Genomic DNA, 19273 nt, shown 5'->3' on the forward strand with positions numbered 1-19273 from the left:
TTCTTTTTGTATTTTTGTTGGTCAAATTTCATTTTATTTTAAGTTTTAGATATTAATTTAATTATAAAATTAATTTTTTTTAGCTTTTTTTATTGGTTTTTTAAGTTTTAAGTTGAAGTTCCTAATATACCTTAGATTTAACGAAAGAAAGACATCGTTAGTGAAAAAGATCAATGGTACATATTGTTAAGTTGGAGGACTATGGAAACTAATATGAAAATTCAGGGACAAAAATTAAACTAGGAGAAAGTTCAGGAACCATTGCTACTATAGTCCTAAATATTTTTTTCTAACAATCCTAAAATATATTAAATGTTGTCATGTAAATTGCTTAAATTGAATTAACCTGAAATGGCTCAAGTCAAAACATTTTAAGTTAAAGTTTCAAAATATAAATTAAAAAATAAACAGAAAAAGAGTGGTGGATTACCCTAGTGAGTAGAGCTTGTTGTAGGCCTATTTAACCAAGCTATGCTAAGGGAATAGAGAGAGGGAGGCTGGCGGCAATGAGAGAGAAAGAGAGAAGAGAGAGATTTAATTGTGAGGTGTATGTTGTAACACCCCATTGTGCCTTTATTTATAGTAGTAGGATAGGTAAAATCCTTACCCTTTTAGGATTACAACTCTAATAGGAATTAGACTACTAAAAGGAATATAAAAGATATCCCTAGATACACTAGGATTTACACAATCACATTCATATTCCAAATACGACTGCAACACTCCCCCTTAAGTGTGTAAATACTCAACAAACCATTGCATCATATCTTCAGCAGGTAAGGTAGAACAGTTGATGAAGTCGGCGACACAATGGGTGAATGCGAATCTCAAATTTAAAGAAAGTATGCATCAGTAGTAAAATTCACAAAACCTTGCTATGGTAAAACCCAAGGCATCGGGAAAACCCATAGACTAAGGAGAAAAGTGAGAAGTATGCATAATGTCTAAAACAAGCGTCAAACAGGACGAAAGTAGTGAATAAAAGAACTTCAGCGTTATGTGCTTGGTGTGGTTTCCCTTGATGTATCTCTTCTTTAACTACTTGATACATGCCATATTGTCTTCAAAGATCATCGTAAGAAGGTCAACGATGGAAGTAAGACATAGTCCATTTGAGAACGTGGCCTATGTGGGTCAGACAGATATCTAGCATTTGCGTAACCAACAAGGCAGGAATTAATTCGAGAACCCAGAAGGGCGGCAACACTCCGAAGATTCACGGGTATAGAACAAACCCAAATCCGTCGTATCCTTAAGGTATCAGAAAATGTCTTTAACCCCATTCCAGTGTCTGCATATGGGCACATTGTTGTATCTAACCCAAAGATTAACAGCAAAAGAGATGTCGGGTCTAGTGCATTAAGCCAAGTACAATAAAGCCCCAAATGCACTTAGGTTTGGAACTTCAGGCTCTAAAATCTCTTCCTCATCCTCCTTTAAATGGAAGGGATCTCATTTAGCATCTAGAGTCCAAACGACCATATTAATATCCGAAGGCTTCGTTTTATCCTTATTATAACATCGCAACACCTTTTGGGTGTAATTCGATTGATGTACTAGGATTCCATCTCAAATTCTGATTTCAATTGAATGGCAATTTCCTCAAGCTCTACGAGAGTTCTAATGAGGTGCATGCCATTGATATAAATTATAATGATTACAAATCCGGAATGTGACTTCTTGATGAACATGCATAGGCATAATTCATTGTTCACATAACCTTGATTTGTCAAACATTCACTCCGGCGGTTATACCACATCCGCTCGGATTGTTTCAATTTGTAAAGCAATATCTTCAATCCAATCGAAAGAGTGTTTCGTGGTCTAGAACTATTTGGACCAGTCAATGGAAGTCATTCTAGAACTTTCATGTAGATTTTCGTATCTAGATCCCTATAGGGATACGCGATTACCACATCCATAAGCTGCATATTCAGTTTTTCGGAAACTACCAATTTGATTAGGTAACAGAACGTTATAACATCCAGTACGGTGGAATACATCTTTGCGTAATCAATCCTAAGGCGCTGAGAGAAGTCTTGTGCTACGAGGCGTCCTTTGTATCACACTATTTCATTATTCTCATTATGCTTCCTCACGAAAACCCACTTGTAGCCAACGAGCTTCACACATGGTGGTGTAGGAACAATAGGTCCAAACACTTTACATTTCATAAGCAAATCGAGTTTGACCTGGATTGCTTGATTCCAATTTGACCAATCTGTTCTACGTTGGCATTCATCAACGGAACATGGTTTAATGTCGTCGTTAAACATGATGTCAGTAGCTACGGTATACGCAAATGCATCGTCGATGATCATCTTATTCCAATTCCAAACTTCATCTAATATTACATAGTGGACCAAAATCTCACGATTCTCGGGAGGTTGGTTTGTCTGGTCTAAGACATCACCGTAATCTAGAATAACCTCACGTGTTGGAACCGATAAGTGATCGATGGTCAAATTCAAACTAGGGTCTCTAGTTGATGCTAATTTCCTCTTCTAGGGTTGTGAATCCTTTGAACCAAAGGGTTTTCCATGCTTCAGGGTTGGTGCAGATGATTGGGTAGCCGCCAATGTATCGAGCCGTGTGGAAGGTGCAGCATTCCAACTTTCGGGGACGGTTCAACCTTCCCAGGCGTGAAGCGGGGTACATCTATCATTGCAGGTGCATTTGTAGTAGGTATATGTGATCTTATCACCTTAGCTAGATCATTAAAAACATATGGCATGCTTTGAGCAATGCTCTGAAGATCTATAATTCATCGCACCTCTGACTGGGTAGTGCGGGGATCTAAATGAGACATAGTGGGAGCATACCACGATAATTCACGATGTTCTCCAGGAATGTTAGCATGTTTATCTCCACCTCACGCTGGGAAGACTATCTCATCAAAGTGACAACCTGCAAAATGTACGGCAAAGAGATCTCCTGTTAGGGGTTCTAAATAGTGAACAATTGATCATAACCGACATAGATTCCTATTTTTCTCTGATGACCCATTTTGGTACATAGTGGCGGTGTTATTGGCACATAAACTGTGCACCCAAACACACGTAAATGTGAGACGTCAGGCTCGTATGGTGAATGAGGTTGGGTAGCGATGGGCCTTAGGCGGACCAATATAGCTACGTGCAATATTGCATAGCCCTAGGTAGATACTAGTAGTTTGCTTCACATAACCAAAGTCCGAGCTATCAATTGAAGGCTCTTTATGAAAGCTTCTGTCAAGCCATTTTGGGTGTGAACATGGGGTACAGGATGTTCCACTTCAATCCCTACTGATATGCAATAATCGTCAAAAGTCTATGATGTAAACTCTCCAGCGTTATCCCGTCGAATCGACTTGATTGGATAATCAGGATGGTGAACCCTCAGCTTAATAATTTGTGCTAGGAGTTTCGCAAAAGCAGCGTTGTGTGTGGACAATAGGAAAACATATGACCATCTTATCGATGCATCAACCAACACCATAAAGTATTTAAATGGTCTGCATGTTGGATGGATACGTCCACAGATATCCCTTTGAATCCTCTAAAGAAATGTAGAAGGGTTGTGAATGATCTTTTTAATTGAGGGTTGAGTATTCAACATCCCCAAAGAACACACTTTGCATGGCGGGAATCTAACGTTGGGAGGTAAATGATTCTCATGTGATGATTTGAGGATACGGCTCATCTTGTCACGTCCAGGATGTTCCATAAGGCCATGCTAAAGCAGCAAAGTGCTCTGGAACTCAGGCATATGGCCGGCCACATGGTGGGCTTCTATGCCGCGAATGGTTATAATGTATAACCCACTCAGGAGATGTTCCAACTTCTCGTGAATACGTTTATGGCCATATTCTTACGAAGTGATACAAAGAATTTCAGAACCATTATCTTCAGTGGTTTCAATATGATATTGACTATCTCGAATATCTCTAAAATTCAGCAATGCTTTTCCAGAACGTGAAGAATAGAGGACATCTTTAATGGTTAAGATGGTACCATTAGACAACATGATACGGGCCTTTCCGTATCTGTCAATCAGGTTGGATGGGCCTGAGAGAGTTGTCAGATGTGCTTTCTTGGGTATAAAGTTAGTAAAATAGTGTCGCTCACGCAATATGGTATGCGTGGTAGCACTATTAGTCAGACAACTAACTTCTCACTAGACATACCTAGAAATAAATTGATTGAATTGGTCACATGTATAAATATAATTCCATTCATTCAATTAAGCAATTTGAGAAATAATATCCATAAAATAACAATCCATCATTCAAAACAAACCAAAACCAAACAAAGTATTCCAAATACTTAGAAAAATTGTCCAAAATTAAACCATAAATCTGAAAATTTGGTGAACTTATGTGCCCTATATTATTGCTGCAGGACAATATTAGTGGCATGGAAGGTTGAATAGGTCTTCTCCAGGAGATCTGATTCAGTTAGTTCCACTTTACAGAACTTCAGCGGTGATCAAATTCTACAAACATCAGAGTTGTTTTCATTCACGGACTTAAAGTCTTAGAAGCTAAGATGTTGCCATTCGTGCCTTACTTCAAGCAACTAGATGTCTTTCTAGTGATCGAAACGGTCAGCAAGAGTGAGCCAGAGGGTGCGTGGGTCCTCCTCAGTGAGGTACTCGGTATGCGAAGGAACATGGATGTGTCTTCGAATGAAGATCATTGCAGCAGCTTTCTGAGCTTCGTCGACAGGTTTGTCGTTGATAAGTGCCTTGATGACGGCTCTAATACCCTTTGCAGTATGATGGAGCTTCATGTCTTGAATCCACTTCAAGTAGCTTCTTCTAGATACTTCCAAATCGGTGAAATCGAGCTTGTTCAAGTTCGACTTGTCCCTATAATGGAGGGTACCTAAAAAACGTGGCTAGTCATATGATAATCCATAGACATACATGGTAGAACATTCAGGTTCTATGGACATGTATTGGTTTAATTTATGCATGAAAGCTACAGGTTTCATTGGTAAGTTTTGAATGAAAACTTCGAGTTTCAAAGGAGCTAAATATGAGACTACAAGTTCAATTTAGTTTTATGAATGATTAGTTCATAAAGGAGAGGTTCTTGCAAGAAACACATAATGCAATATGCTAATTTGAGAGTAGTGGATTTGAGTTTCTTCGGGAACTCAAGTGTGAAAGCTTCGGGACTATGAAAGGATGTCAACGGTTCAAAGTATAAAAATAAATTGCTGAATTGATAATGTCCAAAAATGATCTTTAAGCCAATAATTTTGGATTAATTATCAAATTAATGAACTGCATGTCATTTTTAATTAATTTAATAGATCAGGACCAAACAGGATCGATTGTGGAAGCAAAATAATAATAATATTTGGGTTAAAATTATTTAAAATGCCAAAAATTAGTGTTTGATTCGAAAAACTATAGCCCAATAGCATTTGGGCTTGGGTGCCGTGAGTAGGGTAAAGCCCTAAAGGCATATGCGTCTTAGATTTAGCTACATAGCAGCCCACATGTGGCTGCAAGCCATAGGCTGAGAAACTGGGCAACCCAGCAGCAATAGTTGCTAACGTTTTGGGCTGAGGGGTGGACATGGGGTAGGTCCAGCAAAAGCTAGTCGTGTGTTGGTCCATGAAGCCCAGCCGAAGCTAGGTTCAGGTCGGTGCGAGCTAAGCCCAATAGCCAAAGTTGTGGGCAAGTGGGTCGGGGCGCAGGACAAAGCCCATCAGTCTAATGCTACTGGCAGGTTGGGCCGAGAATATTTGGACAGGTCCAAGGAAAGATGTAGGCTTTCATTTGGAGGTAGGCTGGGCTTCAGGCCTGAGTTAAGCCAGCTAAGCCGAAGGCCTGGTGTGGCCGTGTGTTTGCAGCAAAGCCCAGAGGGCTATTGCCAGGGTCCAAACATTGGAATGACGTTGTCCTGGTGGCATGCTTGACACGGCCGGGCCACAGGACAACGCGAAGGACGGCGGTGGTGCAGCAGCTATGCCTCACAATTTTTGTTTTTTTTTTATTGAATTCTTTAGGGTTTGAAAAGCCTTAACATGCTTCTAATTTATTTATATGCTTTTGAAGGAAGATTTGTGAAAAACAAGTTCATTTGAGCAACATCAACAAAATGCAATTAACAATTAAAAGGCGGAATCATGTTTATATGCACTCAAAAACAAAACTTAACCCATGAACTTCAAAGCCTAGTAGATAGGTGAACCAAGACTCAACTCAAAAACAAATTGAGTTGAGAAATCAATACCTTTGTAGATTCCTCTTTGCATAAGCAAAGGCTAATCACCCAAAGAGAGGGCCTTCATTCCTTGCATCTTAGATCCATGGATTTGGATGGATGAAAAGGTTTCTCCAAGTTCCCAAAATTGAGAACCTCTAAGTCTCCACACCAAGGTAAGATTGGAGAACAAATGAGTGACCTTGAGGAAGTAAGATTGCTAGATGTTTTCCTCAAGGGTGGCCGGCCATTTCTAGAGAGAAAGGAGAGTTTGTGTTTCTCCAATTTCCCCAAAAACAACCCTTAATGAATTTTGGCTATAAAGTCACACTTATACCTTAATTCATTTGAGTGGCAAACTTGTAAATAAGTCCAAAACCCACTCTTTCTCTAAATGGCCGGCCTTAGGGTATTCATTGGGCTATTTGGGCCTTTGTGAATCATTATTCATTAAGTTGTCACACAACTTAAGTCAATGGACTTGACGTTCGAAGCCCATTGGGCCTTAAGGTCCAAAACTATCCCTAGGTCTTTTAACGAACTTATTCGTTTGATTAACAATCATATTAATTAATCCTTGCCATAAATAATTAAACCATTTAATTATTCTTACTCATCTCCGTTGAATCTTCAATCTCTACCTTACACGGTGTACGATCCATTAGGTTCCTTTTAGCGAGGCAGTGGGCGATTCAAACTCTTTCAAATCGATTGTGAATTGAAACTTACTTTCAATTCTCCCGTTAGTGATAATACACTTTTAGGGCTTCCACAAACCATGGTTGACGCCTAGCAGCATGTCATGGTTACCCAAGCTAATCAGAAGAGGTGGAGAACCTATTCAGTTTTAGGATTACAAATGCAATACGGTATTTCTCTAATACAATACTCTTGACCACATTGTTTGGTTTGATAGTTTATTCATGTCTACTATCCAATGTGAGTCTTGTGCTTATATGATTACCTTGAATGGAATTTGGAACACATTCCTAAATCTCATTCATACTTTGGCCAAAGATTCTTAATCATATCATAGAGTATTCTCCCTCAAACAGTTTGAAGGTTAGAGATCCCTTGTTGCGCATTCACTTGCCTCCATGGCTAAGTGGCTTAACCCCAACGATGCCGTGGACACCCTCCTGATGGAGTGACTTTGACATAATCAAAGATTAAGGACCTAACCACAAGACAACTGTGATGCCTCAGGTCAAAAGACTAATTTGCATTATCCCAACCATGAGTTCTCATGTGACATGAATATGAGAACTCTTCGTTGATCGTGTTCAGTGAACTCATTCTCTATTGAGCACCTACGTACTTGTCTTGATGTCACACACACCAATGACTCGAGACTAGTCACTCTCCCTGAGAGAAGACATAGCACGTACTGATCTTAACGGACTGTCAATGCCCAATTGACAATCCTATGATCAGGAACGTTTAGGATGTGTCAACGAAAGAATGGTCTCATGAATCTAACTTCTTTAGATCGCATTCTTCCAATCACATATTCCTTGGACTTATCGTTTAAGCATATAACATTTATATGAGACGGCTCAAACAATAATCTTTGCCCTTTATATTTAAACTACATTAGTTTAACTTTGTGAAATGTCCGTAAAGTATCATCATATGATTGGTTTTAGGGCACATTTCCAACAGCTTTGACTCAAAAATTCCACATAGCAATATAATTGCGCAATGCATGAAACATATATATATATATATATTGACAAATATATGAAACATATACAATATATATTGTAAGGAAAATATAAACATAGAGCGGTTCATGCATCATGGTGAATATTTTCATGCTTCGTGGACGTTTCAAATATCTTCCTTTATTTTAAGCGTACCTAATTGTTAGAAAACAAATAAGAGCCTTTGAATTTTGTAGAAGATAGCCTCCTCTTATGATCCGTTAGTTCCCTAGCTTCTGGCAAGAGGGTGCTGATAACATGTTGTAGGCCTATTTAATTGAGTTATTCTAAGGAATAGATAGAGGGAAGCCGGCGGCAGTTAGAAAGATTTAATTGTCAGGTGTGTGTTGTATTACCCCATTGTGCCTTTATTTATAGTAGTAGGATAGGTAAAATCCTTACCCTTTTATGATTGCAACTCTAATAGGAATTAGACTACTAAAAGAAACATAAAAGATATCCCTAGATACATTAGGATTTATACAATCACATTCCTATTCCAAATATGACTGCAACAGAGCTATTTTTTTTATGTACTAATTGTTTTTATATTTCTTATTGTGTTCTACAGGAGTCTAGAAATCTATGGCATGTTTACTTACAAAAAATAAGAAGTTGAATCATTTTAATTCTTGAGTTTCTTGCATTTACTAAAATATGGGTATGAGAATTAAAATATGGGGGAACTTTTCCCTGCATTTGATTACAAACAATGAATTGGAAAAATGTAATCTTCCCCTTAAAATTAATCAAATACTTAAAACTCAAGAATCAAATCAACTGCGGGAGACTAGTTAATTTGATTATCTTTTTCTTACTTTTCCTGCTTCCGAGTTCTAAATTTATATCCTCGTACGAATTGGTTATTAGTGATAGAATTGAAGACCCGAACTCGTTAATTCATTGGTTTGGCTTTACAGGAAATCTGATGAAGGATACGTACTAAGCTCCATTTTGCTAGTCTTAATATAGCTTTCTGCGGTCATCAGTGTAACTTTAGAATTCACTCCCCTGACGGTTTTGTTTTGAGCATCTGCCCACACTTGCATGGAATAGGACAGTACCTTTGATTACCAATTATAAATTTGTATAAAAGAAATACACTACCAATTATACATCAAACAAATCGCCTATTAACGTTGTTTGTTAATAAATCCAACCCCAACAAAATTATTTTGACTCACCAAACAAATCGCTTAGTAATATTTTTTATTAACTACATATTGGTATACAAAAATATGGGTCAGCTACTGGTGTGATAGTGTGAGAGATTTCCTATTGGTTATACTATGACCAATATTAATCCTTATATAAATAAAATTTTTGCTCTTCTACTTAATAAAACATAGATTAATTGTTAAACCCGGACTCTTTTTATAAGATTAAACCAGGATATTAAATTCAAAGGATTATCCCTTTTCCAGGAACATTCCATTAAGCTGCCAAACAAAATCAACTCTCCTTTTTTTTTTTTTTTTTTTAAAGGGGAATAAATTATAAAGAAGGTCCTTTATGGATCTTTAAACTTACATATCAAAGTAAATCCTACGCGTAACTATTTTAGAAAAATTAACTAAGTCTCTTCTGTCATATTGGTTTTTATGTAAGTATGCTTGAATTGTATATCGAGAAGTTGTCTTGAAAAATGTTTTATGTCTTGTATAAGAAAATGGATTCACCATGGAATTTGTATCTATTTTTGCAAAATTTGGATTAAGAATCTATGATCTTAAAGTCTCCTCCCACCACAACTTGTTTGCCTAAAACATTTGAAAATCCATGGAAATGAACCTGCAAGATTAGTTTGTCCAAAACAATTTCTAAACCAAAAATTTGCAGCAGCCTGACCATTAGCTTGAACTGATCCATTGAAGTTAATTTCATAGCTTCCGGCTAACAACATGTTTTGAGTTTCCCCATAATCAATAACTTTCAATATCTGCATAAGAAAACCCAACTTTCACATGAATTTGAGACATAACCTACATTCCTAACAGCAACGAGAAGGATTGCTATTTTTGTATAGAGTCTCATTGAAGTTTACTACCTTTAAAATAACAAAATTTCAACTGCTTTACAAGAAAAAGAAAAAAATATTAATCCGAAAAAATTTCATCTTCATCCTGTTAAAGATGGTAAGGGTCAAAGACAATAAACTTGTATTGACCATAGCAAGGGCCAAGCCAATGAACTTGGATTGCACAACTGATTCAACCAAGTTCTAGAATGAAAAACTTTTTATTGTAATTATTAATTTTCCATTCGTAAAAATTCTAGCATGAGATTTTTTGGGAGCTCATTGACTTTGGGTTCCATTGAAACTTCAAAGTTAAGCGAGTTCGCGCGAGAGCAATCTCAGGATGGGTGATCCACTGGGAAGTTGTCGTGTGAGTTCTTAGAAACAAAACGGTGAGGGCATGATCGGGGCCCAAAGCGGACAACAGCGTGCTACGATGAAGTCGAGCCCGGAATGTGATGGGGACCCAAGCTGAGATGTGACATGTATCTATTGTACTATATAAATGTTTTTTTTTTTTTTTTTGATCCAAAGTACCATATAAATGTTTTGTACCTAGTAATTTGTGAATCAAGAAAACACGATTCACCCAAATCCTTTTACATGGTACTAGAGAAACTCTCCTGGTGACCTACACAAAACCTAAAAAGTATCCAATCTCAGCCACCACCATAAGTGAAGAAACCAACATCAAGGGTGGAACACCAAGAAAGCCGTACAATCGTGATGTGAAGTGCGAAACATGCAACAAAGTCAGATCTAGCGGAAGACAATATAGGAAAGAAAGCTCCAAAGGAAATGATGTGACAAGCTTTTCGTACAAACATCATTTCCACTCACTTCGGATCAATGCAAGCAAATCATTGCTATGCTGAATAAGAGCAAACTCAAAGCTCGCAGCGTTAGTAACAACTTGAAATTGGTGAAATTGGTGCAAACCGGAATATTTTTTATATAAAAATGATAATTTGCTGGACTGATTAGTCAAACCCGCTAATCAACTAAGATAGAATTGTTAGTTGATAAATCAAAGATTTAATAACCAATTTCAAATACCAAAAGTTATCCTAGTTAGTGAGATCTCAGTTCGTTCCAAGTTATTAATGTGTCAAGTGAACAAGATTGTGAGCACATACTAATTAAATACTCAAGTGATACATGTAGCATGTAGTTATGTGACATATGTGGCACACTGTAAATAAATTTGAACACAAGATGTTTTTGGCCGGAAAAACCCACCTCTCGGTTAAAAAAAACCAGGGACTCTCCACTTAATCCAATCCATTAGTATAGTCAAGGTTCTTACATAGTAGCATACAAGACCTAGTCTACAGAGTAGCTTTACCTTTGTTCAACCTTCCCTCACGCAAGATGGATTCCTTCGATCTTCACGAAGTGGCAGCTGCTCCTGAGTTCTTCACCTTGTGTCACCAATACCAGCACACGAACTATGCATATGATGACATGGCAATGATATGCAGATCTGAATTCAAATGTCTAGTCCGTTTCTGCAGTCAAACTATTGAAGGAAGAAACTTACGAAAATCCTAAAATGGGTCAGTTTTAAAGATTTGAACTAGAAACACTTGACCACAAATTTAATGCAAAACCAAAGACAATGTAACTCTATTCTTCAATGATTGGGTGTTTAATGCATGATAGAAGGTTTTGCAACTAGGGTTTCATAAATGAGTAGGATGAAAAATAAAGGGTAAATTACGTTTTACTCCCTTAAATATTGGCTTAATTGCAACCTCATATAACATCTTTAAAACATTTCAATTTCATACATTTAGTTATATTTATTTTCATTTTCATACATCCATTAAAAAATTGTTAAATTAACTGTTAAGTAATGACATGGCAATTGTAAGGTCCACATTTGTGCTGACATGGTTGCCAACTTTATACTATGTGAATAAAAATAAATAAAAAATAGATTATTTAATAAAAAAACCAATTTAAATTATAATTAAAAATTAAAAAAAATTGAAAAAGAGGATTTGGGCAAAGCTTGGCCTAATAACCCCCATATCTTCCTCGACTTCATCCCATTTCCTTTGTGTTGTCTGGTTTAGGAAGCTTCTTCCGCCACCGCCTCCTCCTCGATTAGACTTCATCCCCATCTGCATGTTTGTCTCCAACAAGTCTATCAACAATCTCACAACTTGCTCGTAGGTCAGTCAGTTTCGTCACTCCCGAGTTCGATCTTGACATGACTTAGTAGGACAAGAAGTAGATTTGGTGGCAGGGCTCCACCCGATTCAACCCCAGCACCTCGATTCTATCAAATGAGGTGGATGTGGACAACCCCCATGCCTCGATGTTCTTGTGCTAGACCTCCGTGTGGTTTGCGACCGATGAGGTCGCGAAAGAGTCACCAAGACGGTGATTACCAGCGACGCTGAACAAGGAAAGATCGTTGCCAATGCGGGAAGCTATAAGCGCAAGAGGCTTCTGTGGCAGCATCGTTTGCGACAAAAGAAGTCAACGAAGAGAGAGGAGAAACGGGAAGTAATGCGTTGTCGAGAGAGACGGGTGCGGCGTTAGGGATGGCAGAGCCGATGAGGATGTTGTAGATAGGGATGGAGTCGAATCGAGGAGGAAGCGGCGGCAAAAGAAGTTTTCTAAACCAGATAAACACAAAGGAGATGTGATAGCGTCAAGGATGAGATGAAGTTACTAGGCCAAGCTCCCAAATCCCCTTTTCGATTTTTTTTAGTGTTTAATTATAATTTAAATTGATTTTTATTAAATAATCCTATTTATTAATTTTTATTCACATGGTGCAAAGTTGACAACCATGTCAGCATAAATGTGAACCATATATTTGCCACGTCATCATTTAATGGTTAACTTAACAGATTTTTTAACGCATGTATGAAACTGAAAAAAAAAAATATAACTAAATGTATGAAATTGAAATGTTTTAAAGATGTTGTATGAGGTTGCAATTGACTTCATACTTGAGGGAGTAAAATGTAATTTACCCAAAAATAAATGTTTTATCTCTCTCTAACTTCTCTATCTAAACAATATAATCTGAAACCCCAACCAAGAAAAGAAACCCTAGCCAATAATATAAGCAAAAAAGATGTTTCATTTAAACTAGCAAGGACAAAAGACATGTGTCAAACTACAAAACAATCTGGGCAGATCTATGGCTACAAGCTAGTAACCAGCAAAAAAGGCGTCAGTCAGCACATGTGGGCATGTTTTAATTTGCGTGCCCAGCTTGCTGAAAATTCGTGTGCAAGTCTGACTAGACAACTAAGCTAGTCATAATGAAGCAGGAATGTAGATTTAAAATGCATACATGAACAAACCTTTTGAAGTGAAATGCGTCCTATCCTTGTACATTTCTTCACAGCAGACACAACCCATTAACAGAGAACAGCCTAAAGCTACATTGAGCATGTGGTACATTTACAATGTTGACAAGGAAAACTAAACCGCAAAGTCTCTTCACAACCTCCCTCTTTGGCTTTCCTTGACAAAATACCCCGAGCCTAAAGCTAATTTCACTCACCAACACTCAAGAAATGAATGAAGGAATGGATATTGCAAAACAACAAATCTTGACAAGAACAAGTGAAATATATCATGGGTGGCCAACTTACAAGGTAATAAAATACAACTGAAAATTTCTCCCCCCATTTTGTCATGGTAAGATAAATACAAGGCAAAATATCACAATGCAAGAATAACAAAAGCACAATGGATAAAGAATGAGCAATATATCAGATGAGCATGTCCAAACAAAGTGAAGAAACAAATAAACACATGTAAGTGATCCAACTCCTCCATAAATTATCCATGCAATGAAAATGAACTCCCTCGAAATTGATGCTTTTCATTTAAACATACTCCCACATAATTCTAAATCATGACTTCATTTATCTGATGAGGGATAGTGACTCAACAGAAAAAATGAGATGTTCGTAATCTCAAAAGCATTTCCAAAGTTAACGAAGCTTTTAATAATTCATTGACTTTAAGAAACAACACTTTCTACATAATACGGACAATGGACAAGATGCGCAAAAGGCAAGGCATAAACCTTGGAAGAAAAGCTAATTTTGGTGAAGAACTTTGAGCGAGGCACTAATTTGAGAAATGCCAAGGTCATTAGAATGAAGGTGAAATTTTGACGAATCACTATTGATATTTCAAAGAATTTAATACATGACCTACTGTTTGGGCCCAAAATAATATTATTAGGCCGAGCTTAGGTTTGTGTTTGGTCCAATGCTCTTCCGAAAATACTATGGGCTGGCCAGGTTGTCATAAGCCACCAATCAAGTCAGCCGAGTTCTATTGCAGGAATGAGTGATTTGGATAAATACAAGGGTTGAATCTTTATATTACCAGGAGTGTTAATGCTAAAGGCACTAGGAGTCAAAGAATGAATCTGGTTCATTATGAAGGCGGGTTCAAAGTCCTAATTGAATTAGGACTAGCTGAGTCCTATTTAGATTAGGATAAGGAATCCAAGTCTAGGTGTGGTTCTAACTCAGCTAGGAGCAGGTTCACTACTATAAATAGAAGAGGGAGTGCACCATTCAAGCCTATCCAATTTAACACACAAATTGCCCTGCACAAACTCTCACTCTACGCAAAACCTCTCAACAACCTTGAGATTTTTCTTTTCTTTTTCTACCAACACATCTTTAGTTTGGATAAACAGCACTGTTGCCGTAGAATCAGCCGACTGCGGAGCACCTTCAGTTTAGATAAACAGTATTGCGTTGAGGTTGACTGGTTATCTATCCAAGTCTCGGTCGAGAAGGATTTTTGAATCCTTATTGGCAGAGGTCATCTTATTAGTCTTCTCGGCGAAGTGAGGTGTTACAGGTTATTACATTCGGCACATTGAAAGCTGAATTTGATATTGAACTTTGTAGAACTAACAGCATTGTCTTCAAGCTCTAGAACCCGAAGGTCGAGACGTGTTCCTTCCTCGGCTGCAGTTACAAGATCAAGAAGTCAGCAGCGCGCCCAACACCACATCAAAATATTTATTCCTCGGCAGAACTCGACCGACAAGTTGGCATGCCCCACACATAAACAAATGACGTAGTTAGCTTATTAATTACTCGGCTTGTGTGCCACGTAGGCTTGGTAGTTTTTAGGGTCAACACCTACAGAGGGGGATCTTGAAGCACTACTCATGACATTGCATGGAAGGCTAAAATGAAGGGATTTTCTCATTTGATAATATATACTTTGTTTTCAAGACACCTCTTTCACATAACACTCTCCCATTTGAAATTTTGATTTGATTTTAAGGATAGGACAAAAAGAAGAGAATTGACACATGGTCCAGATTATAGAGTAAGTAAAGTCACGACCACTCAATTAGGACCAAAGCAACATTAAATTAAAAAACACCACTAGATTTGGATGATTGGAAAAATGATTTTTTAGAGACCATATGAAGGAATTGAGAGAACCTTTGACATCACAATGAAAAATTATCCAAGGCTAATCCACATGTTACTAACTATGTATGACAAATAAGAGATACATACAGAGAGCAAAATAAGATTATCTGATGAGATAACTGACCACACAAAAACATGCATAGAGACTAAACAAAATATTCAACTTTTGGAAGCAAGGTTGTACAACCTATTTAATTCATATCACAAAGACCAATAGACCGTCGAAGATCTTCGTACCTTCGATTATCTAGGGCTTTAGTGAAAATGTCAACTAGCTGTTTTTCAGTTGGCACAAAGGTTAAGGTAAGAATTTTACCTTCCACAAGATCTCTAATGAAATGATGCCTTATATCAATATATTTCGTTCTTGAATGATGGACCAGGTTCTTGGAAATATCAATAAACAAGAAAAGTGGATTGAGAGATACCATAGTCACTGAGAATTTGCTTCATCCACATCAATTGAGTGTAAGAGCTACCAGCAACAACATATTCAGCCTTAACTGTAGGCAAATAGACATAGATTTGCTTCTTGCTGTGCCAAGCCACCAGATTGTTTCCAAGATAGAAAGCTCCCCAAAGGTACTATTTTGATCATCAATACACCCAGCCCAATCGGCATCACTGTATCCAACCAAATTGGTGTTGGTGTCATGCGTATATTGTAGCCCAAAATTAGTAGTTCCACCCACATATTTGATGATCTTCTTAACTGCCAATAGGTGAGACTCCTTAAGACAACTTTGAAACTGAGCACACACCCCAACTGTAAAGGCAATATCTGGTCTACTTGTAGTCAAATAGAGTAGGCTTCTAATCATGCTTTTATACAAGTTTGATCAACATCTTTGCCACTCAAGTCCTCGTGGATTTTGGCACAAGTACTCATTGGTGATCTACAACTTTTTATCCTTCAAGACCAAATTTTCTCACTCAATTCTTGGCATATTTGGCTTGAGAGATGAAAATGCTATCATTTTCTTGTTCTTGTAAACCCATTTTGTGCCAATAACATTAGTGTTCGATGGATGATCAACAAGGAACCAGACATCATTCTTGTCAAACTGATTCAGCTCTTCCTGCATAGCCAAGATCCATTCTTCATCAGTTAAAACATCTTTAATATTTTTAGGCTCAATCTGGGAGACATAGCAAACATTTGCAACTTCATCAGCTATTTACCTTTGAGTTCTAACGCTTTTGTCAATCGGACCCACAATTTCTTCATCAGGATGACTTTTGGCCCACTTCAGTTTATCCTTGAATAGGACATAAGAATCTTGATTAGTGCTTGATTCACTCTCATTGTCAGTTTCTGACACCACACTTGACTCAACGTAAGTATAACTATTATCCTTAGAGGGAAATAACACATCATCATTTCCAGATGGCAAAGAGGGAGGGACATCAATATCATTAATCTTGAGATTTATAGACTCTATGACAGTCTTTGTTCTCATATTGTAAACTTTATAAGCCTGGCTTGTGTTTTAGTACCCTAAGAAGATTCCTTCATCACTCTTAGTATCAAATTTTACCAGAGGTTCTCGGTCACGTAGAATGTGGCAAACACTCCCAAAGACTTTGAAATACTTTACCATTGGCTTCTTACCTCTCTAGAGTCCATAAGGTGTCACATTAGTGCCATGTCTGAGAAACACTCAATTTAAGATGTAGCAACAGTGTTCATGGCCTTGGCCCAAGTGTTTTGCCAATATTTTACTGTTAAGTAGTACCCTAGTCATCTTTATCAAAACACAAATTTTCCTTTCCACTACACCATTTTGTTGAGGGGTGATTGGAGTAGAAAATTCATGCTTGATGTTGTTTGAGATTTATGGACTCTATGATAGTCATCCATAATTACTAAGATGTACTTCTTGGCACCAAGAGATAAAGTCTAAATTGGCCTAACAATATCCATATGAATTAATCGAAGTGGCTTGGTTGTTCCAATGTCAGTCACTTTCTTGTGAGCCACCTTAGATTGCTTTCCCAATTGGCATGATCTGCAAACATAAGAGTCAAAAACAGAAAAAAGGTGGCAGCCCCCTTATAATCTCATGTTTGGACAATTTCTTAAGGTCTTTGAAGTTCACATGTCCAAGTTTCTTATGCCAACATTAGTTTCATCAATAGCTTTATTACACTTGGAGTATGCAACAACTTTAGAGACATCAAGAATGTAGCAATCGTCACCAGATCTCGGGAGTACAATCAAATTATTTCCATGTTCATCCACAATTAGGCAATCTCTTTTAGAGAAACACACTTCATCAGCTACATCATCACACAACTGGCTAATGCTAATGAGATTTGACTTTAACCCGTCAACATAGCGAACATGTTCAAGCTTCAGTAATCCAGGGATCTTGACATCACCTTTCTCTATGATCTGAGACTTGTCCCTACTACCAAACACAACACCACTGTAAATAAGAGGAGCAAGAGATGAGAAGGCCTCATTGTCTCCAATCATGTGACAAAAGCACCCACTATCAAGATACCACACATTTGATTTTGATAACTGATAGAGAATTTAGAACAACAAGGCACCTGTTGGAGACTTTCTGAACCCATTTGGAGTGAGGTCTCTTCTTCTCCATACTGGATGACTACACAAGTTGAGCAATTATGTTGACTTCATTGACTAGTCGATCCACCTGATTTTTCAAGGTATCATTCTTCCCAGAGTGAAGTTTCCTATACTTAGGACGAATGTGGCCTAATTCACCATAGTGATGACATGTGGGAATAAATCTAGAATTTGAGCTTGGATTGACATTAGGTGCCATAGGATAAGATTCTCTCGCAAATCTTGATTTGGTATCCGTTGAGCTTGAGCCATTTTCCATGTAGCCAATGCCACTTTTGTCACAATGAGGTTTCCCAAGACTTAGCATCTTGTCAATTTTTTCAACCCCAATGGTAAGACGAATAACCTTGTCATTTGCCTCATTTAACTCAAGTAGCTATTTCAATTAGCCTTGTGATACATAATGTTATTTGCTTTCAAAAGAAGAAAATTCATAGGTTAAACTCTAGACATTCGATTTGCAATCTGCTTCTACCCTTGTGATCATAACATCAAGCTCTACAAAAGAAGGTAAGAATTCATAGCTCATTTTCAAATTCAAATTTTTTATTAATTGGGGATTTCATGTTAATAAGTTTAAAAATTCATGTTTAAAGTGCTGCATGGTTGAATTGAGAATTTTGGAAGTCTCAAGGTTGGTCAAAGAGCAATATTGAAGAAGACAGAGGCAAAATTTTAGTTGATTTTGAGTTATGGAATTCAATTGTGCATTGGTTGTTAGATGGCATTTGGTATATGGCGAATGCCATGAATCGATTTCATGGAAAAGGCTAATTAAGCTGGGACTCAATATGAATAAATATTAGATTTGGTTATTTTGGGGCATACATCCACTGTGTTAGACGGAATTGTGAAGTTTTAGTATGTGTTGGTGCATGTGAAGTATGTAATGATATGTTTTTCCCTTTTTTTTTTCTTTCTTATTTCCAGATTAGGCACTCCCTGTGGCTTAAGAGAGTTCAAATTATAAGAGTGAACACTTGTGGAAAAAGCTGGTAACTGAAGCTTGGAATACCAGGTAGGGGGGAACTCATACCCTGATTAGTGGTTTTCGGTATGCATTATGTATGTAAATGTTGATGTGTGCAAACTATGCATTGGATTTTTGGTTGTTAGAATTGCATGTTAGGAAAAAGAGTTTTGATTTTTCTAGCATGTGATTTATGTTATTCTATATTATACTGACGACCTAAAAGTGAAGGGGGCTGTGTGACTACCTTGGGCTCTGATCTCTTAAACCTCTGGAGGGTCCTATACAAACAGACTCGTACCATTAACCGTAAGGGGAGGGTACTTGTGTCTGTGTGGTATAGGTTT

Source organism: Pyrus communis, chromosome 16, assembly GCF_041283825.1.
Source record: "Pyrus communis isolate YQ-2024b chromosome 16, ASM4128382v1, whole genome shotgun sequence".
Lineage (NCBI taxonomy): Eukaryota > Viridiplantae > Streptophyta > Magnoliopsida > Rosales > Rosaceae > Pyrus > Pyrus communis.